General features: G+C 42.3%; 1 protein-coding gene across 7 annotated transcripts in view; it reads right to left on the bottom strand.

The window, feature by feature from the left end:
- The window catches only part of LOC310748288 (poly(rC)-binding protein 3-like), a 257,271-nt gene that overhangs the window by 159,293 nt on the left and 75,548 nt on the right, over positions 1 to 22,430 (bottom strand). For 4 of the 7 annotated variants that reach the window (XM_083583909.1, XM_083583924.1, XM_083583918.1 and 1 more), the window contains exon 2: positions 13,201 to 13,302. The gene's annotated coding sequence lies outside the window, so the exon portion shown is untranslated. Of the gene's footprint in view, positions 1 to 13,200; positions 13,303 to 20,347; positions 20,410 to 22,430 lie in introns of those variants that run through there. The other 3 variants (XM_083583906.1, XM_083583903.1, XM_083583922.1) reach the window with 1 other exon arrangement.

Raw genomic sequence — 22,430 nt, forward strand, 5'->3', positions numbered from 1 at the left:
AAGTGCTAATGATATGTGATTGCCACCTTTCATATGGAAAAAGAATGTCAGGATTTTGGCGCTTTGAGAGGCATATTTCTGATGTGCTCCCCATGACCCTGTTGACTGAAAAGTAAGGCTGAGGTATTTAAACACTTTAACAGATTAACCATATATCATCTATGGGCCCTATAGTTTCTTGAAAACACCATGACTTTAGTTTTCTTGTAGTTCACAGCCAACCGTTCTCTTTGGCAGTGCAGTGGTACCTTGGGTTACAGACGCTTCAGGTTACAGATTCTGCTAACCCGGAAGTAGTACCTTGGGTTAAGAACTTTGCTTCAGGATGAGAACAGAAATCGTGCTCTGGCAGCGCAGTGGCAGCAGGAGGCCCCATTAGCTAAAGTGGTACATCAGGTTAAGGACAGTTTCAGGTTAAGAACAGATCTCCAGAAAAAAAATCAGTTCTTAACCCGAGGTACCACTGTATCCTGAGAATGCCCTCATCAATCTTTTCAGGCCCACTTTTGTTTGAGATAGAAGTACCGCATCATCTGCGTATAATAATATAGAGGTGGCTTTTGTGGCCAATTTAGGGGCGTGAGACTCTGGGGATGTTGAACTCTGGACAATATCATTTATATATAAAGTAAACAGTGCGGGAACTAGGATATTGCTTAACTCAAACTCAATGACAAACTTATATGCAAATCGCAAGATTGCAACATAATCTATCACACTGCCTCCATGCTTTGTAAACTGGGTATATTTCCCAGGCCAATCTCCCTTTATTGTACTTATTGTACCGTTTAATATTAACAAGTCCCTCTGCCTCACAACTTGGGCTAAACAAAGCCCTAAATAATTGCATTTATGATCTTTAGACAAATGGGAGGTACCTCTGGCTAAGTAAATATCTGGTTCCAGAATCTGGTTGTAATTGGTGCTGTTTCGGACACGACTAAATGACTAAACAACAACAATAAGTTCATCAGGTGTTTATTATCCTGCTTTGAACACCAACCTGCTATGTTCCATGATATCAGTTTTAGCCCCAATTCCTTTAAGGCTCTGTGCTTCTTGCTTCCACTTTGTCTAGATACCCAATTTCATCTTTACAAATGCTTCCATTCATCTTATCAGTGGGAACTCATTCAACAGCGTTAGTATCCTCGGGTGAGGACTACCTATTTCATTTGGAACTAATTTCCGATAGCTCAGCCAGGAATTCAGTCACACCACCAGGATTGTCCCTTCCCATATCATATTCCAAGAGGGGTTGACTGGATGGAACTATCCAGCACAGTCTCATTTTCTGCCCTAACATACTGGAACTGGTGCAATTCATTTTGAACTGGTAGACAGTAGAAATAAAAGTATTTTACAAAAACTCTCTGCCTTTTTAATCATGTGACCAGACCAAGCTGATGCAGCTAAGCCAATTCTTTGTTTGTTTGTTTTTTGTTCTCTTAATATATGCTTCAATAATATATGCTTCAATTCTGCTTGCCCCCTGCAAAAACTATCCATGCCACTGGATTTAAGTTGCATCTGGATTTAAGTTGCATACAAGAGTCTTCGGCAACATGCAAATGTATATGTGCATGTGAATGCCTATGTCCACTTCAGGCCATGATCCTACTGTAAGTGTGAAAATAAGGGTATTTCAAGTACACAAGGGTTTTGTCTGTAATGTGTTAGAGGCCACACAACTTTTTCTGTATTTTTTCTTTCTTTCTTTCACTGGTTCTTTTTATTTCAGGGTTTTGTCTGATCAAGACCTTGGAGATATTCCTGAACCCCCCACAATGCTGTAGTCAGCATTGTTGAAAATTGCTGGCCTGAGATATATTGTCACAGATATTTCTAGTCCTTTAAAGCCTATTTAAAATATCCTGTTCCATTGAAGTAAGCAACATTGCATTTCTCTTAAAAGTTGAATGACTATGTACATGATATGTATTGAATTTCAGGAAGTCTGGAACCCAATTGTCATCTATGCATGAAACCAATACAGCTTGGCTACAGTAATGCCAAATGGAGCTGCCTTTGAAAAGCATTTGTATATTCCCTCCAACATTTCTCTGATGAAAATAGGGACATCCTATCATCATCATCATTATTATTATTATTATTATTATTATTATTATTATTATTATTATTATTTGCTGGCAATCTGACTGGGTTGCCCCAACCACACAGGGTGGCTTCCAACATATATAAAAGCATAACAAAACATTAAACATTAACAACTTCCCTGTACAGGGCTGCTTTCAAATGTCTTCTAAAGGTTACTTATCTCCTTGATACAGATAGGTAGCCGTGTTGGTCTGCCATAGTCAAAACAAAAAAATTTTTTTCCTTCCAGTAGCACCTTAAAGACCAACTAAGTTAGTTCTTGGTATGAGCTTTCGTGTGCATGCTCACTTCTTCAGATACACTGAAAATTTTTTTTTGTTTTATCTCCTTGACTGCAGGGTCAAATAACTCCCTACCCTCCAACATTTCTCTGATGAAAATAGGGACGTCCTGAGGAAAAGTGGGACATTCTGGGATCAGATCAGAAATCAGGATGGCTTCTGTAAATCTGGGACTGTCCCTGGAAAATAGGGACATTTGGAGGGTCTGGTGTACATGAGACCCAGGAAGCTTGCGATTGCTCAGAAGTGGCATTCATTTTTTCCTTGAATCGACACGATTCTCTCTCTGGTTCCAGAGACAGATTCAGATACTCAGATAAGCAAGCTACAGGTTCAATATGATGGTAGTTTCTAGGAGTGAGAAACTCAGGCTCCCTAACTTTAAAACAAAGACTCCACACTTCTTTTTGCAGCTTTAGCTGCCCAGGCACCCTCTGCACTTGCCACAGTTCTCTGCAAATGCAAACCTCTACATAACATTTTATGCACATCAAATTTTTACATCTATTTTATTTTTATTTCTTTAAAAAGATCTATTCATGCTTTACCTCCTTTTTGTCTGTCTTTTCGCATTATCCTCACTTGGTTGATACTTTCCACTTAGCTAAGCTTGGTCTACTTCTCTCCAAGCAAGTTACTTGATTCCAAGAGGAATCACACAGCAAGTGTTTTATGATTACCTGGTGCGCATAAAAGTGTATGTTTTAAATTTTTCTTTATCTCATTTGACATATACAACAATGGCTACTACAGTACTGATCCTATTCCAATAAACTAAGCCTGCTTCACATCCAACACCAGTTCTCATGCCATCTACCACCCACTACCCAAACTCCAACTCCATCCTCAACTGAACTGACTCCAAACTATCTCACCTCAATCATTAAGATTACCTTTGAAGACTCCCATCCAATTACCACTCACTACTAATATTCCAAACTCTCACCCTTCCCACCTAACATTTACCTTAAGTCCTCCAATATACTTACCTATACATTCACCTTAATTACTCTAATAATGCATGTGCATGCAATATTATGTACAAAAACAGCAGAAGCTCACAGTGCCCATGGCACTTCCTTGAAATTACAAATGTGGCCCATGAGCCCCCAGAAGTTGGGGATCCCTACTAGAGCATTACCAAGGACGAATAGCTTGCCTGCTGGGGGCCATGATCCTTGCATGTAAGAGGTGGGTAGGCCTCCCCCCAAGGTAATGGTGAGGCAGAAGGCCCTCCAGTAAAGGCAATGTCCCCCCACTCACTGCGCACATGTGCAAGGGGATAAGATGAGCCCAGCATTTGTACTAAATTGATTAGCATTGGGCAACAGAAAATCTACCTATATTTATACAGTGGTGCTATGATGCATAACATCAGATGCACGTATATGCTAAATTCTGAATTGATACCTCTACCACCAAGAATCCTAGAGCAAGGGTGGAAAAGAAACATTGCATTCAGCAAGCATTTTAATGGGATTTACAGAAGCAAGCTAGAATAACAGCTCCATGCCCTTTGAATCTCTTTTCTACAATCCTGTAGTTCAGAACTGTGTGCTGCCTGCTTTATATAGGGTTCACCTAATTTTATACATGCCTTTACATACTGTACACGAAGTTAGATACAGGATTTGTTTAAACTCTAATATGCTCTGCATTGCACTCTCAGGGGCGTATTGAACGCACACTTACAACCACCATATCAATGCTATATGGATTTTGACAGTTGTGGATCTCTGCATAAATATCTGAATAAAATGCCACTACAGATTCTAGCCACCGATAAGCTTTTATTTAGTGTGTAAATCCACAGCTAATGAGCCTTGAAGATATGATTGCAAAATAACAGTCTCCTGCTGTCAAGCTCAACTGCTGGAGTCTATTGTTTATAATTATATAATTTTGCACTATAAGGTGTCCAACAGTCTTAGCTTTTTCTTACCACCCTAGTACTACCAATAATTGCACATTCACAGCCAGCAATATTTTAACTTTGCTTACTCAACTAGCACTAGTGTGCCAGAAGCAACACATACAGTGGTACCTCGGGTTACAGACACTTCAAGTTACAGACGTTTCAGGTTACAAACCCAGAAATAGTACCTCGGGTGAAGAACTTTGCTTCAGGATGAGAGCAGAAATTGTGTGGCGGCGGCAGGAGGCCCCATTAGCCTCCAGAACGAATTAAGTTCTTAACCCGAGGTACCACTGTACTGCCTTTATGGAAAGAAACCATCTGAGTGCATGCAGCAGGGAACCTGAAAAAAGGTCTGCTTGTCAGGAGTGCTCTGATGGTGTTTCCTGCTTGGCAGGGGGTTGGACTCGATGGCCCTTGTGGTCTCTTCCAACTCTATGATTCTATGATTCTATGATTCAAAGAGGCCTCGTTTCAGTTCAAATTTCCAGAGTATTGAAACTTCCTGCTAGCAAAATGGTTTTATGACAGACAGCCCCTTTTTAGACAATGGTTTCAAAAAGGTGGTGGCTTCCAGCTTCAGGAACATTTGGAGGATACAATATATGGATTCATGACAGTCCTGCTTTCAGGGTACTGTCGTCGCTTTGAAACTGCCTTGGTCACCCATGTTGATGACATGGGTGAGTGTGACCTTACTTGCTCTTCTTGGGCTCTTGATACCATTGTGGCTTTTGATACCATTGACCATGGTATCCTTCTGGAGTAGCTCAAGGAGGAGTACTCCAGGCTGTTCTGTTCCAACCTCCAGGGATGTTTCCAGAAAGTAGTTGCATTTAAAGTAAGGCTGAATTCTTTCCTCACAAAACTGAATGGGATTTCTGCTTCTTTCAGTAGGCAGTGGGTGAATTTCACTGAACTTTTTGGTGGAGGAAAAGTTTGGCTTACTTTGCTGAGGTTCTCTCCCCCCACCCCTTCTCTTTTTGGACTTTGAAGAAAGACCTCATACAGCAGCACAGTGCAGGTGCAAGGCATGCTGGAACCACCTGACCCTGCCATATTTCCTGCTAGAATATCAGTGGGAATGTGGCAGTGTCTGAAAGTTTTCGGGTGCCTCACAACTGCTCTGGATGGCCACACAAGGTTATTTTGCTCCAGAAGAATGAGTGTCTTTTTCCAAATAGGACATTCATAGCAAGAGCTCAGGTTCCCACAAACAGAGTCAAGTGGAACAAAGGAGGGTCAAGCAAAGCAAGGCAAGGCAGACGAGGTCCAGTTTCCAATAAAGAAGGGGAGGGGAAGTGGACAGGGACCAGAGCTACCACCAGCCCTCTCTCTTAGATATGCACCCATCCTTTCAAAGTGATTAAATAATGTGAACCCATGTAACTATATGCAGGGAGAGCGTTCTGCTCCTCATGAGCCCTACCCAACAGACACCTATCCAAACATTACTGCAGTAGCTACACTACAGCTTGAAACACAACAGAAACACAGGCTTAGCAGGACACAAAAACCACATGTGTAATGTAAGCGATGACAACTGTACAATGCGGCTTCTGAAAACACATTGTCTGTATACAGCCAGAATCTCTTCAGAAGGCAAAGAACAGAGTGCTGAACGGACAGCGGCTTATGAGCAAGCCTCCAGAGGCTGCAGCAGCCTCACAAGCTCCCTGAGGGTGGGGAATGCTGTGCCAAAGATGAGCAGCCAAGCGGACTTGAAACACTGTCTTGCTGGAATCAGACCAAAATGTCCATCCAGCTCAGCGTGGCTTCCATTGTCAGGCAGCCAGGTGCCTCTGACAAGCCGAGTAGGAAGGCAGCAGTCCTGCACTCTTTGCCATTAGCATCCAGAGCTCAAGAGTTACACTGCATTTGTGCAACTTAGCTATCATGTTTCTAATAGCTGTGGAGAGAGTTATCCTCCATGAATAAATCTGTTCCTTTGGCCATCCATGCTGGTGGCCTCCCCCGCACCTAGTGAATTGCTCCATCATTGTTATAATGGAAGCTCCTGGGAAAGGGAGCTTAAGAATACGGTATTTCTGTATCCATTTCCCAGACCTCAGCAGTCAACAATATATAGCATTTCTGTTATTATAGCGAGATGAGGACTAGATGAGGAGGAAGTCCCTGAGCTCAGTAATCTCATGCTGTTGCACTTGAAACAGGGAGGGGATTTCCCCAGCTGTTTGTCCTGTCCCCTCCCCATGCAATTTCTCACAGCCCGCCAACTTCTTATCTATATACTAATACGGATCTAAGGTTTTCCACGGCAATTTTTACAAAGTTTAAACCATACCACCAACACACAAGAGAGAAGTACCAGCAGACTCGCAGTAAACTTAAGGAACACACACACAATCTGGGGGGGTGGAGAGGGGACCCCAAAACAGAACTATAAAAAGCTCAGTGGCATGGAGTATTGAGACACAACTGAGGGGGAGTGGGGAAAAGAACAGAGTGGCTGGAACAAGAGGACAGGAAAGCACACATACACATAGGGAAGGGGAACAAAGAAGGGGAAGGATAAGATGTTTATAAAATGACAAATTGCATGGAGAAAGAGTAATGTTCATCCCCTCTCAGAACTATGGAACTGGTGGTCACCAATTACAACTGATAGGCAGAAGATTCAGAACTGACATAAGGAAGTCAACAACAGATAATTGGCGTTTTAGAATTTACTGTCATACCGGTAAGTTGTTTTGCTGTTTGTTTGTTTGTTTGTTTGTTTTTAAAGCCCAGATAAATATATGTTTGGTGGCAATTAGCCATGATATTTAGGTGAAACTGAAATTTAAAGATCAATGTTGGATGCAGAAAAGCTTCAGCAGCAATTTCACCACAAAGGTCAGACAGATTTGCAACAAGGATCTGGTTTACAAAGGAACCAAACCAAACATTTAATGTGTTGGTTTTTTTTTTACTTAACAGAACAGCCTCTGTGTGGAGGGGAGCTTATAACTGCAAGAATCACAGCAGATATGAAGGGGGATTTAGCCCTTTCCACGCCTGCTCCAGTTCTCAGGAAGAATCCCACTTTTGAAGCTATTGCTTGGATTGGGAGGAAATACCCCACATCCAAATTTAACAGTCATATCCAGCTTGGGTTCTTCTAAGTACAGAAAGTCCTTGAGTGCTCATGGCACCTCTCAGTTTGAACAACCACTGCCAGCAGTAATGACTGGAGAGCCCCAATGTTGTTGCTTGCAGCCGATGAGAGGAAGAGTAGGAAAATGCACCCAAGGCCAAAGAAAAATAGTGAATCAGTGGGCAACTCTGCTTTTCTTTACTCAGGGCAAGGGAAGAGTTGGAACACTCTATGGGCACAAAGGATTATGTGAGCAGATGGAAGTATTATGAATACAGCAAGACCTTACAGTTGCCATGAGCTGAAGATGTCATTATAAAAATATTCCCTGAACCATCAAACAAGCATCCAGTTCTCTGTGTAGTAGCTATTTTTGGTTCAAGGACAACTAGCACCTGCAATTGTTCTTCAGAACGCTTTCAACAACAACTATAATTCATGTTACATCTATATATATAAACACCCTGCCATCGCCACTGTTCTAGTATCAAGTAGCATTGTTGTAATGTTTGCCCTGATACAGCTCTGAATGGCAGCGACAACTGTGCAGAAAAACAATGTGGAGTTTCAACTGCTCATGCATGGCAAAAAAGAAAAAGGTGCTTTATATTATGAAACACTATATACCCACGGCCTCTGTTGAGCAGAGCAACACCACTCTAGGCAGTGCCTGAGCATTACTTTCAGACTTATTAAATTAGTCGTGACCTTTAAAGTCTGAAGTAATCTATATTGCTCTAATGTTTAATTGTTAGGGTCAGGAAAAAGAAAAGTATACCACTTTTTTAAAGACGTCCCCCCACCCATGTTCTTAAGAAAATACAATGCGCCACAATTGTCCATGTGGAGATGAAGGATGCCAACTACTTCTTAATAACTACACAAAGCAAGCAGGTTCTCAAAATTAACAAGAAGTTGAAATTCACAACTGGCATTTGTTTTGCCCCTACTTTCTAAAGGGCATATATATATGTTGCATACTTAATTTTGCTTAATGCTATAATGTGTTTGTGTGTATTAGTGTTTGTAAAAAGGTTTTTTATTAATTATGTAGAAGAAAAACAGTATCAAAACATTTTTATTTACATGTACAAAATACAGTATTTTGGGGGAAAATATTTAAAAGTATATCTGTATATAAGTTGAGTGGCAACTAAGAATTCAAAGAGCGTATTTCCTCACATCTGAGAATTTTAATTTCTTTACACACACAGTTGAGGACAGAGCTCACCAGTTCCTTCATTCCTGTACCAGGCATTCCACATTCACCAGAAACATGAACAATTACCAAGCCCTGACCAATCATCTGTTTTGTATGATGGGATGGGGGAAATTAAACAGAGAATAATTGAAGGTCATCCCAGTTAACTTGTGAAACACCTAGGCTGCAATCTCAACCCAATTTACCTGGGAGTAAATGTCACTGAATTCAATAGGACTTACTTCTGAGTAGACATGTTTGGGCTTGCAACAGTAATTGTTTAACTGTGGTGTAGTTGACTGATGTCAAATTTACAGTCCCCTTCTGGGAACTTTGATTCTTTGCAGATAGGTTTTGGGACCCTAACACAATCATCTGCACCTTCATTTCAGTTGCATTTATCAAAATACTAGGAGGGAAATAATGATAATTAAATGGATAAATAAAACCACTATAACATTTGCAGTGTAGATACTGCTAAGAAACAATTACATTTATTTATTCTTGAAACAATAAAAGCAATTTTAGAAAAAACTTAGTCTAAGTCAGACTAATTTCTTTTGAATCATTCTCTAAACTCCTACTACAAATAGCTTCACTTTGGTTGCACCTAAATGTTAACTGGCATGACTCCAATTAAGGAAGAGAAAAGTTATTGAAGTTCTTCATGCTTTTCATTCTTCCTGTTCTTCTCCAGACCGGTTAACCAGTCCTTTTAGTAGCATAAAAAAAGCTGTCTAATTCTTATTGATTTGCAATATGCATAAAGTTCTCTATACTGGTGTACTTTGGAACCCGGCGTGAGCATTATCCGAAGGTGGAGTTGTGGAACTTCCAGTCCATGGCAGCTTTGGGTCCCATCCTTAGTCCCTGCACCCCCACCCCCACTCCTGTCACTGCAGCAACTGGATTTACAAAAACAGCTGTGATGCAACACTTCTGCATCACCAGGCAGCATCAACTGAAAATGATCCCAGAAGTTGGGCAGTGACGGATGCTTCATTTGGGTTTGCTGTGAAAACTGTGCTAAGTCAAGGGACATTATCCTCAAAGGTTTGGGGCAAAAAGGTCACAGGGGATTTCTGAGGGATTGCAGGGCTCCCTCCACTGTAGCAGGTGTTAACTATACCCACACCACCCAAAATACGTTCTGGCGCAGGACCACCTGAGGATGCACTGGAGGCTTTCTTCCACTGCCTGCAACACCACACAGCAAGCATCATTATGCACTCTAGCACACATTTAGTGTTCCAGCCATTGCTCAGCCTGTTCCATTGTCTGCTGGCCCCTGGAGCACCAGGAGGCAGAACAGGTTCCACAGCACCAGAGAGGGTACTCAGGACTGGGGCAACGGTGCTGATGGTCTTTGCAGCCTGCTATTCCACAGTGAGACTAGAGTCACAACAGGATCTCCTGCCTGATCCTCTGGAAAATCTCTCTGAGTGTTCAGGAATCCACTGTCTTTCATTAGGCTCCATCTCTGGAGGTGGGCCACAAATGATACAACATATGTGTTTGGTAATTCGGTTTCATTCAGTCTCACTCTGCAGAGTTTTGTAGAAGAAGTATTTTATAAGGTGTTGTATTTTCCTTACTAAAGAAACACAGGATGCATTCATCAAAACTGTTACATGAACAAATGCCTGGGCTGCTTATTTCAGGTTACAAATTGTCTTTTCAGACTAGTAAAGTCATACTAAGCATTCAGTGCACTGGATGAAGACAAATGGCAGAGGCTGACACAAATTTCTGGCAACACATACAGTGGAATACAAAAACCCTGTTAAACTCTATTACCCAACAGTAATAAGATTATTAATAAAACATTTAAATATAGGATTTTTTTCACACTAGTCCGATGTATTATTTGTCAGCTTTGATGGATGTACTAAGATATCAAGATGACTACAAAACACAAAAACTAAGTTGGACATACACATAATTCATTGAAATTTTGAAAAGAAAAATCAACTTATTGAAGAGCAATCCGAACTACCAAATCTGCCAGCTAGAGGGGTTAGGAGAGGTGGATCACACACACGCGCGCCAGGAGAGAGGGGATTTGCCAGCAGAAAACTCACATGCTGGTGGAACCACATCTGAAAACCAGTTGCTGGAAACAGAGCTGGCCCAATACATTTTGGCACCTGAGGCAAACCACAAAATGCCCCCCTCCAGCCAAGAAGGGGAGAGTGAAGATCTACATCAAGATCGGGGGGAGGGGATAAAGATCTATAACAGGAACAGGGTGGGGGAGACCAGCAGCACCTCCTCTTTGCCAAGAGGCCACTGTAAATGTGGGGGGGGGGCTGCTGAGGAGGAGGCAGATCCGTCTTCCAAGACGTGTGCAGTCATTGGCGCCACTGGGCGGCAGCAGCAGCAGCAGCGGCCAATGCATTACTTGGAGGCAGGATCTGCTGTCCCTGTGGATCCTGCCGCCTGAGGCAGTCACCTCACCTTTCCTCATATGAGGGTTGGTGCTGACTGGAACCCACAGAATGGGAGAGCGCTCTTGTGCTCAAATCCTGCTTGCAGATTTCTCACAGGCATCTGGTTAGCCACTGTGAGAACAGGGCACTGGACTAGACAGGGCTAATCCAGCAGGGCATGGCAGCTCGCAGCACTGGGCAGATAAGAAGAGAGAGAGGGAGCTAAAACTGAAGGGCTCAAGAAGGGCCATGGTGGGTGTCAGGTAAGGGGCAGATCAGCACATGGAAACTGCAGAGACGAGATGGATGGCAGCGCAGGGCAGTCAATGGATGGAGAGAGAATGGGTGCAGCAGCAGCAGCAGCAGTGGAGACAGCTCTGGAGGGTGAAAAGGTGGACTGCACATGCATTAAGCAGCCAGCCTTCAAGAACAGCCTTCTGTGAACTGCTCATATTTCACTCAGTATTTCAACACTGGGCTACTACATTCCATTAGCATTGCCGGGTAAGACATGCACTTTGATTAATGTTTCTGCAGCTTTTACTAGAATGAGCTACAAGAAAAATGTACTGCTTGTCTTTCACAGCATTTTATCTACAAAATAACCTTCAGGTTCAACTATGGAAAACTATGCTGTTGCTGAAACTAAGCAGTTCTGGCCAAATTGGGCTATCTAACAACAAGAAGAAGCTGCTCTGAGCTCCTTGGATAAGGAGTTGTGCATAGTGTGTGACAAACAGCAGCAGCTGATTCCTCCAAAAGTGGGGCCGTGGCAGCACTACAAATTTCTCCAGACTTTGTTGCGCTGTTTCCCAAAAATCCTTCTCCCTACTCTGTCCCAGTTCCGCTTATGGATGCCCCATCTGACAGCTATGATAGGTAAATGAAAACCATGTTCAATAAATGACAGACAAGAGGAGAGTCATAATCTTCACATTGCCGTGCTTATCTTCCATACGCACATCTTCCATAGGCATGTGGCTGGACGCCATTTGAAATAGGATGTTGGACTAGGTGGGCCTTGGTTGCGCTGCATCAGGGATCTTATCATGCTCTGATGCAAAGCCAAACCCTACTCCTATTCCTCTGTCCCACTTGTATTCAAAAAGTTTTTCTCTTTTTCCCTCAGAGCCCCCTCCCCACAAATTTCTGTCCCATAACACAAATCCTTCTTCTTTCAAAAAAAAAACAATTCCCCCAATTCTTTCCCAAAAAGGAAAGAAAAGCTTTTTGCCACTCACTCATGCCAGCTCTGCCTGTTTCCCCTCCACTCTTGTTTTTCTCACCAAGTTCAGTTGTGGCTCAGACCTGCAATACCTCAAGGACTGTCTCACTGCTTCTACCTGGATGAGCCAATCGGGACCCTGAGAGCATCATCTAAAGCCCTTGTGTGCCTCCTCCATGAGAGGTCCAGAGGGTGGCAACACAAGAATCAGCCTTTTCTGCGGTGGCTCCCCACTTATGGAATGCTCTCCCCAGGGAGCCTCACCTGGCACATTCGTTACATATCTTTACAATGCCTTCATAAGACATACCCGTTTAACTCTCATGGCTTCCCCTACAGAAGACTGGGGATTTAAATTTGGCTTTTAGCTATCCCTAGCCCCTCCACGTCCGAAAATAACCCTCCTATTCCCAGGAATCTCTGAAGGGAGAACCAATTTTAGCTGTAAACATCAGTGGCGTAGCGTGGGTTGTCAGCACCCGGGGCAAGGCAAGTAATTTGCGCCCCCTAACCCGTGGATTTGCGCCCCCTAACCCATGGATTTGCCCTAACCCCAGATGTTGCACCCGGTGCAGCCGGCCCCCCCTGCACCCCCCACGCTACGCCACTGGTAAACATACCCATAGCATGGTACATGTTTTATGAACAATGCTCTTAGAGATCAGTTCCAATCCAGCAGAAAATATCCACTTATTTAACTGGATAGAGGAGAGGAATAATAAATATGCATTAATGACTGACATATATAATGAAGTCTTTTTCAACACTCAAAAACATTCAGCTTCCTAACACTCCAAACTACAGGCTTTTGTAAAACACTGGGTTTTGTTTCCCATAAAAGGATCAAAAAAGCTCTTTGCCTCCTTAGCGCCACCATGTTTTGCAGTGCAGTTATAGAAATAATTCATCACAACAAATTAAACCAGTAACTTACCAGTCCAGGATCCTGCTTCAGTTCATTCTTTAGGAACCAGCATCGTGCTGAACGTTTGTTGTGGTGCAGTGCTCTGTGTAGTAGAGAAGGAATGGGCCTTAGCTGAAAGAAGAAAAAGAGCCATCAAACACTAGCTATAGACTTTTAGACAATACTTCACCAACTAGTTATCCGGACCAGATATTGCTTTGTAGCAGCAGAAGGAATACACTAATTGGAACTGTCCCAAACCTGTCAAAATTACATGTGCAAAAGCACTTCTTAATGGACTGCAATTCTCCAGGCTCTCTGGTCTGCCCAGTATTGTGGGGATGATTAGGGAGGCAAGAGAGGATATATTATTTAATAATATCCTTCCTAACTTGTGCTAGCAAGTTCCATATCCTTGCAGAGTTCCAAACATTCCCCTTTTTAAATTACACAGTGATCAGCTTGTTGCTGGATCATCTGAGTCTTACTATTAAAGATTCCTTCCTGGTAAAATCCCTTCTGATCCCTCTTAAAAAAGAATAAACACAAGAATCTGATTCATGTTAATATAAAAGTACAGTAGTTTACTCACAGATTCATTTGGGTTCACAGACATATCCCTGAAGGCAGGCTTAGGTTACATAACAACTAGAACTATTCCATAAAGAAGTGAGTCCCAAGTGACTGCGACTAAGCAGTCACTTCTCCAAACACACAGCAACATACAAAATGGAGAAGACACACTGATCAGAGCATGGAGGCCGTGGGCTCCTCCATGCATGTACAACAGTCCACACCCTCATTGAGTCACATGTAGTGGAAGTCTGTCCCAGCTCAGGAGGAAACAGGAAGTCTTCTCCTGAGTGGTACAAAACATCCCCTAACGTGTCCACTGTAGGAATGTTGTACTTGACTGCAGTTTTACATCCCACAAGTATAACCAGAAGGAAAAACTAAAGCAAGATGTCAAATTAGCCATGAATTGAAAACCAGACTGAGCCAACCACATTTCCCCTTCAAACTGGAATAGAATCTAAATAATTATTGAAAGTCAGTTGAACCTGAATTAGAAGTTAACCAAAAACAAACCCGTCTATTGATACAGAAACAGATGCAGTGTTTTAACATTTGGTGGTAAATTGACTAGGTCAAGCAGAAGCTATAATGAGCGCTTAAAATCAGAATTTGGGAGTTGGTCTAGGCTTCTGTACCTGACTTACCTCATTAAGACTGCAATCTACTGTAACTTGCTAGGAAGTCATGAGACAGGTGAAAAAAGACAACATTTTTGTTTACTTTAAAGTATATTACCCATGTGGCAGTGCTAGCATCTATAGCTTTTTGCTGTTGTTTATTATTGTTTCTTAACATTTGACCTAAAGGCTTGCATATGCAACAGCCCTTAGGCTGCATCTAACATGGTTGGGGGGGTGGCTGTTGCGTCCTCCTCGCACCATGTTCCCCAGATCCCAGCCTTCCAAGACTGCTCAGGGATGGTGGCATGGGGATGTGGCAGTCGTGCGCCCTTCAGTCCCAACCTTACCTTTTCTGGCGAGGCTGGGATCAAGAGGTGCGTGTCTGTTGCACTCTTCTCATGCCGCCCTCCCCAGATCCGCAGAGGGCAGCAGGAGGCAGCAGGGGCAGGGCAGGCACTGTTTGTCCTCTGCCCCTCTCCTTGCCCCCCTCTCTCTTTCACACACACACACAGGTGCCAATGAGACACACTCTGCCGCTGCATTAGTGAAAATTGTGTAGCTGACATGCATTTAATATATTCACTTTGTATTTGAGCACCATTAGTCATTTATAAGACATGTGTTGGACACATGTTATATGAAGTTAGGAGGCTCTCCTGGTAGTCATCAAGTTTGTTTTCAGTTTGGCGCTAGCTATATACCTGTTTTTGTTCTATTGGATATTTTGGATATACTAGTTTTATTCAATTTAACCCTGGAATTTTTGTCTATTCCACTGCTTGCTGTTTTGTGGTTCTGTTATTTTTATTGTGTAAAAACTAACAGCCTCAAACCTGGCATTGCTCAGGAATTCTAAGAAAACAAAAGATCAGTTCTGTTTTGAAAGGTCCATTCCACCATCTTGATTCAAAATGGTGTCCAATTGCATTTAAGGAAAGGTGAAAACCTGCTTCTTCATCTCAGGCACCATAATGCAAAAGTTGGTTACAACCTTAAGAGGTGCCCAGATGCCAACAAACAAAATAATTTCCTATAATATCTTGTAGATAGTAACTGTTAAAAACACTTGGCAAGCAGTCTTAGGATGCAACACACACACACACACACACACACACACACACACACACATATATACACACACACACAATTACATAGGAGCAAGTTGCTTTGAACCCAAAAGGGCGTACTTCTGAATAGGTATGTACAGGGTGGTGCTCTTTAAAATTCACAAATAACGAAAAATAAATTCTGTCTGATGGTATACTTTTCCCTTCTTCACTTTGGTTTGCTGCCTATCACCCAGTCAGTGTTCCCTGGGGAAATTTGTCTTTGGTTCAATTCACAGCTGTCCTTTCTCTCACTTCCTTTGCACTGATTGTGAGTGCTCAGACCCCATCCCTAGATTTATATACCTGTCAAAATCAATTGCCATTCCCCCACAATGTTCTGATCTTTTCCCACACTTCCCAGCCATAATTTTTCATGCACATGTCTTGTTATGTACTGAGTTGAATAGGATCCAAACTGCAGCAGTCTGATTGGTCCTAGAACAATAGGATCCAAAAGGTAGCAGTCTGATTGGTCCTAGAACAATAGGATTCAGAATGCAGCAGTCTGATTGGTCCTAGAACAATGCAGCAGTATGATTGGTTGGCAGGAACCACCCAATCATGCTCCAGATAGAAGTGAATCCACAACCTGATTGGCTTACAGTAGAATTCCGGAATTAGCCAATCATGTGCAGCCCATTGTGTAAATAATGTATATAAAGCAGATACCTTGAGGGGACTTTCATTCATTCCTCCTCACCACTATGAGCTGAATAAAGAGCATGAAATCACTTTGCGACTCTGAGTATATTTCATGTCTCCTTCTTTATTCCCAATGCAACAAACTTCTTTTATTTCTCTACACTTGTTCAGAAACGTTGACATGTACACTGCATGTTTTCAGGTATCTACTTTCCTTTCTTTCTTTTAGTCTACAAAATCTTCAGATATCCAAATGATAGTTTGACACATATTGACCTGAGACTGGCAGAATGGAAAGTCACTGTCGGTAAACCTCACCCCTGTATCACCCCAACTGCAATATGTGGACAATTATACTGACCTACCTTAAGGAGTTGTTTGAAGTAGTCAGGATTTTAATAAAGGGCTATATAAATACTCATCATCATAATTTGTTAAAAATTATGGGTAGTAATCATCTAAGTTTTACTCAGAGTAGATACACTGAAATTAATGAAACTGACTAAGTTGTGCCCATTAATTTCAATGTGCCTACTATGAGTAAAACTTACTTGACTATCACCTGTAAGTCACATGTCTCACTCTTTGAATGACAGTTCCAATTCTAAGTTTACTGGCTTTTTGGCACATACAGATTTAATATACTAGTCATGGATGTAGCCAAGAGGGGGCAGGGAGGGGCAATTGCTCCCCCATTAAGAAAAATCAAGAAAATATGTAGCTAACTGAGGTTCTGCCCCCCCCATAAAAGGCCTGCTCCCCCCAACAAAAATCCTGGCTACACCCATGATACTACTTCTATGTACCTATCTCACTTCAAGGTTAAGACTGCAATCCTATTCTCACTTACCTGGGAGGAAGCCCACTGCAAAAACTTATTTCTGAGTATGCATGCATGATGCATGCAACCCATCAAACAACCACTGGTGGCCTCAACTCCACAGTTAATGTGGTTAGCACGTACCTGCATTGTTATACGTTAGCATGGCAGCAGGTACCTGTTAGGATCCCATCCCCACAGACACAGCTATAGCTGTTATGCTTGGAACTGTGATATCGCAAGCCAAGTACCTGTTAGTCTGACCTGCTGGGTTCCTGCCTCTCTCCACCTGGCCCAGGGCGGGGTATTTTGGGGAAAGTTTTGTTGGGAGTTTTTGCTGTTACCGATATTAATTTTTTGTATCTTTATTTTTATGTGGAAATTGTTCAGTTTGCTTATGTAGTTTTTGATGTGTTTTACTTATTTTTATGACTACTTTGTTATGTTTGTAACTACGTAAATCTTTTCATATTGTAAGCCGCCGTGAGCATTGTTTTTAACTGTGGAAAGGCGGCATACAAATAAAATGATGACGATGAGGATGATGATGATGTTAGCAGCAACTATTTCAGGCAAATTGTTTTTAACCAAGTTGTGTCTGTACCTGGGAGGAGGACAACCTCCATTTCCAAGATACTATTTGACTCACGGCTCCACATTCTGAGCTATTTGTCCATTCACACCTACAGTATACAACATTTTCTCAAGGTCATTGCCCAGACCTGCACCTTTTTAATTAAATACATTACAATTTAGAACAACACATATATTAATGCATGCATGGAATATACTATTCACTAGCTCCCTTTACACTTTTTTGTTATGATGTTGTTCATTTTATATGTTTTATAGTTAACATGACCTGAGTTTAGCGAGACATGAATGAACCATAGTATCTTCAAATTTACTTGAGAGTAAATGCACAAAACAACCTAAAGCATAGTTTCACTTGCCCATCTGCTTTGAGTGTGCTGTGAAGCATGACTGCTCCACCTGTAGCTAAATCTCATTTGGGATTCACCAGCCTCCACACTTGCCTGCAATGTGCCCACAGCCTAGTCTCTCTCCCATCTGACAAGCTTTATTTGCACTTTGGTTCACAATAAATATACTTAACCTTGCCCTCTCTAGAATCCACACCTCACCAAATTCCTCCATGGGATGGTCTGAGGGCTATTAAACTCTCCCCCCCCCCCGCCCCTTTAACATGGCTAGGAAGAGCTGGAGCACCTGGAACAGGCAGAAAGTGCTTCTCCTGCTGATGTGCAGGCTGCAAATGAGGGTGCAAATGCCACTGGAGTGTTAGGAGGTGATGCTGTGGCAGCCATGTTTGTTCACCATACAGTATCATCATGTCTTGATGCTCTCAGGGCCATTTGTGGCCTCTGTTAAGTTGTGGGTGAACATATCATTTTATTTGTTCATTTGTTCCCACAGAGGAGGGAGAAAGGTTGTTTTCTGCTGCTCCAGAGAAGCGGACACGGAGCAATGGTTCCAAACTACAAGAAAGAAGATTCCACCTAAACATTAGGAAGAACTTCCTGACAGTAAGAGCTGTTCGACAGTGGAATTTGCTGCCAAGGAGTGTGGTGGAGTCTCCTTCTTTGGAGGTCTTTAAGCAGAGGCTTGACAACCATATGTCAGGAGTGCTCTGATGGTGTTTCCTGCTTGGCAGGGGGTTGGACTTGATGGCCCTTGTGGTCTCTTCCAACTCTATGATTCTATGATTCTATGAAAACTATCCAATCACTGAACGTCACTTTCGATCCTTCATTTGCATAACTATCTACAGTATCCCCCTGCTGGCCCAGGGTGAGAACTTCAGTACATAACAGCCTCACTTGAATTCAACATGTGTCAGTAATGGTAGCAACTGCATAATTTTACAGTTTCTCCTTTTAAAGTGTTGATCCTTCAAAAACCTCAACTGTGCTCTGAATCTAATGCTAGTCTATGAATACACTGCCATATAACCAAAGGGCACAATTTGTCTAGACATTACATCCATAACACTGAGTAATTTCTTTCTAGCTATTGATTATCTAATGATCCTTTTAACAAGGCACTCCTGTTATGTCTGATTGATGTGGGGAATACATTTCCTCCTTCCTTTTCAGAAGTGAAATGTCAATTTGGAGATGGAAGATCAAAACCATCACACCAATTAAACTTCTGCTATGTTGCTTCCTTGACATACACAACAAATCTATACTACTGCGTCTGTGATTTTATATAGCTAGAATGCAAAAGGTAATAAAATTAGCCAAGTAACAATGGCAATAAGGATCATTTAAATGACTCTTTCAATACAAAGCACTTCATGTTCATTACTTCACTGCAATCCTTACAACAACTCTGTAAGGTAGGTTTGTATTACCATATTACTCCCATATTGCAGATGAGGTGCTGAGACAGACTAAAATGGGTGTATCTTTGTATCTTAGTCTTTTAGCCTATGCTGCTCAAAGCAAAGCATCTGGTAATTCAACATGCTACAGCTATTTATAAATTCTATCCGCTTAGAACAAGTGTAGACTTTCACAATACAGCACAACACACAAGCAGTGAGAACATGCATAGGAACATAAGGAGAGCCTGCTGGATCATGCAGTGGCCCATCTAGTCCAACACCCTGTTCTCACAGGGGTCAGCCAGGGAGCAGAACATGAGCCCAAGAGCTGCAGAACTCTCCCCTTGCGTGGTTTCCAGCATTTTGAAACAGTGCTGTCTCCAACTGTAGAGGCAGAGCATGGCCTTCAAGGCTAGGAGCCACTGACAGCCCTCTCCTCCCATGAATTGGTCAAATTCACTTTTCAAGCTATCCATGCCAGTGGTGGCACATATCTTTCCAGCGCCTGGGGTGGGTGCGCCTGGGTGTGACGCGCAGTGTAAATTAATAATGCAGAGTTTTTAAGTGAAAGAATAAGTGCTTTACTGAGTTAAAATGTTGTTGTTGTTTAGTCGTTTAGTTGTGTCCGACTCTTCGTGACCCCATGGACCAGAGCATGCCAGGCACTCCTGTCTTCCACCGTCTCCCGCAGTTTGGTCAAACTCATGCTGGTAGCTTTGAGAACACTGTCTAACCATCTCGTCCTCTGTCGTCCCCTTCTCCTTGTGCCCTCCATCTTTCCCAACATCAGGGTCTTTTCCAGGGAGTCTTCTCTTCTCACGAGGCGGCCAAAGTCTTGGAGTCTCAGCTTCACGATCTGTCCTTCCAGTGAGCACTCAGGGCTGATTTCCTTCAGAATGGATAGGTTTGATCTTCTTGCAGTCCATGGGACTCTCAAAAGTCTTCTCCAGCACCATAATTCAAAAGCATCAATTCTTCGGTGACTGAGTTAAAATAAACTTCTTCATAAACAACATGGTTCCAAACAGTTTGACTGAGATTACATACTGACTCTGCTCACCACTGAGGCAGACTGACTCTGACTGAAATCTTACAGAGAACACAGAGAGAAAATGGCTGCCACTTATAAAGAGAATGAGTCCCATGTCAGAGTGACTCAGCAGTTAGCAGTTAGGCCTGAATAACTTTAGGAGGCCCAAATGACTGTGCAGTCCCAGCACTTCCCAGCCTGCTTTGCTGCTTCTGCTCTCGTGTGTCTTTGTCCCATGCCAGGCGCACTGGGGGGGCAGGGTATGAAGGGTGACGTGAGGAGACGCAGCAGGGCAGGCAGGCATCCTTCCAATCTGCCCAGTTGGCCTAAGAAGCAAAATGCTACCCTGGAAGAAACCGCCCCCAGAGCAATGGCCCCCCCTCAGGCTGCCCCCACTATGCCTCTGAGTGACCATCACTGTCTCCTGGGGAAGCGAGTTCCATAGTTGGACTACGCCCTGCATGAAGAAGTACTTTCATTTATCAGTCCTGGCCTGCAAAACTATTGAGAATGTCGCCGTGATCAGACTGTATCTGGTTGGCACAGGGGACCCCCAGAATAGACCCAGCCAACAAGGTCCTTTACATTTGGGTAGGGGCAGCTCCACGCAGTATGTGTGCAGTGGGAAATATCTGTGTTAGACATGGCACACGTCCAAACCCAGATTGGCTTAGGTTTTTTTGTCTGAGATACCTTCAGGTCACTCCCAATGAGAGCTACTTTGGATGAAGAAGGCCACCAAATCACAAAACTGTTGAGTGCCTTGGAGCACCGAGCCATAAGGCACCTTCAGCTGAGACCTCAGCTGAGACTCAAGGTCCAAGGGGCATAGGGCTTGGTAAGTTACTTCTCCACAAAAACCCCCACTAGCAACCTTTAAAGATGCTATTTCTCAGCCATTGAGAGGCTATGTTATGAGTGGCCTGTGATATCTTGATATAGTCAGAAACTGGATTGAAGATGTATAGATTATTGTGCCTTTGATGTATTATTTGAACATGGAGATTTGGACTTCTACTTTAAGACTTAAATGTTTCAAGAAATAGGAAGTTCTAGCAGCATTAGATAAGTGGCTGAAGCTTTAATAAACACTGATAACATTTGATATTTTAAGGACTTTAATATTGAAGCAACTGGATGAAAGATTTGATTTCCCATCCAGCTCCCTATACAGGAAATTAGTATGCAATCAAGTCTGATGAGGAACTGAAGGGATTAGAGATCCCAAAAATCTATTCTGTGCACTTTAAATGCTGTGGGATATTTATGAGATTATTTTAATTCTCTCTTTTGATTATTTATGATTATTTTGAGACTGAGCTATTATTTTAGGATACTGAGCTACATTCATACTTTAACAATTTGTAATTAGAGAACTGGAAAATGATCAAGAGGATCAACTAGTTGAAAGAAGAAAGGCTGTGAATATCTAAGGAAAAAATATACTGCCATCAAAATATAGCAGGGAAAGGAGTTCCAAGATGCACCTTAAGAATGTCTTAATTGTGGAAAGACAGACCATTTTTGCTTAGTTAAAAAGAAAACTAAATCTGTAAGGAATAAGTTGACACAGGTACTTTAAGTATATATTGTCGAATTACTGTCAGTTAACCATTTTAAATTAATATAATTAATGCTTATAGTAATGGTTTGTTAAGAATGTTAACTGTCAGGCAGAGGGATAGTGAAACCCAAGTGGAATTTTTAATACTGGGACACTGTGCTTGGACAAAGTGGTTAACAATTCCATGGGAGTCATGCGGGCACATGTGAATTCGAAGGGGATGAAAACCTCTCTGACATTTGCTTAAATCTGGGTATGTGTGTGATCTTAACCGCATAGCCATGTATCAATAAATACTTCTTTAAAACTCTGTTCCAAGTGGCCTCTTTAAAAAGGGATGGGTCTTTGTTAATGTTTTACTCAGAGCCTATGTACCATGTTACACAGTAAAATAACTGTGGACTCTCACCTTAAGAATAGCCCAACCTAGGAGAAATCTTACTGCTGTCTGCATATATAGCCCCATTTAATACATCTGTTATGCCAGCATCTCTATGGAGCCTGAATGAAAAAAATTCAAGCTTCAACAGACAACATACAGATCACCTT

The sequence above is a fragment of the Podarcis filfolensis genome (assembly GCF_964270895.1).
Source record: "Podarcis filfolensis genome assembly, chromosome: 13".
Lineage (NCBI taxonomy): Eukaryota > Metazoa > Chordata > Lepidosauria > Squamata > Lacertidae > Podarcis > Podarcis filfolensis.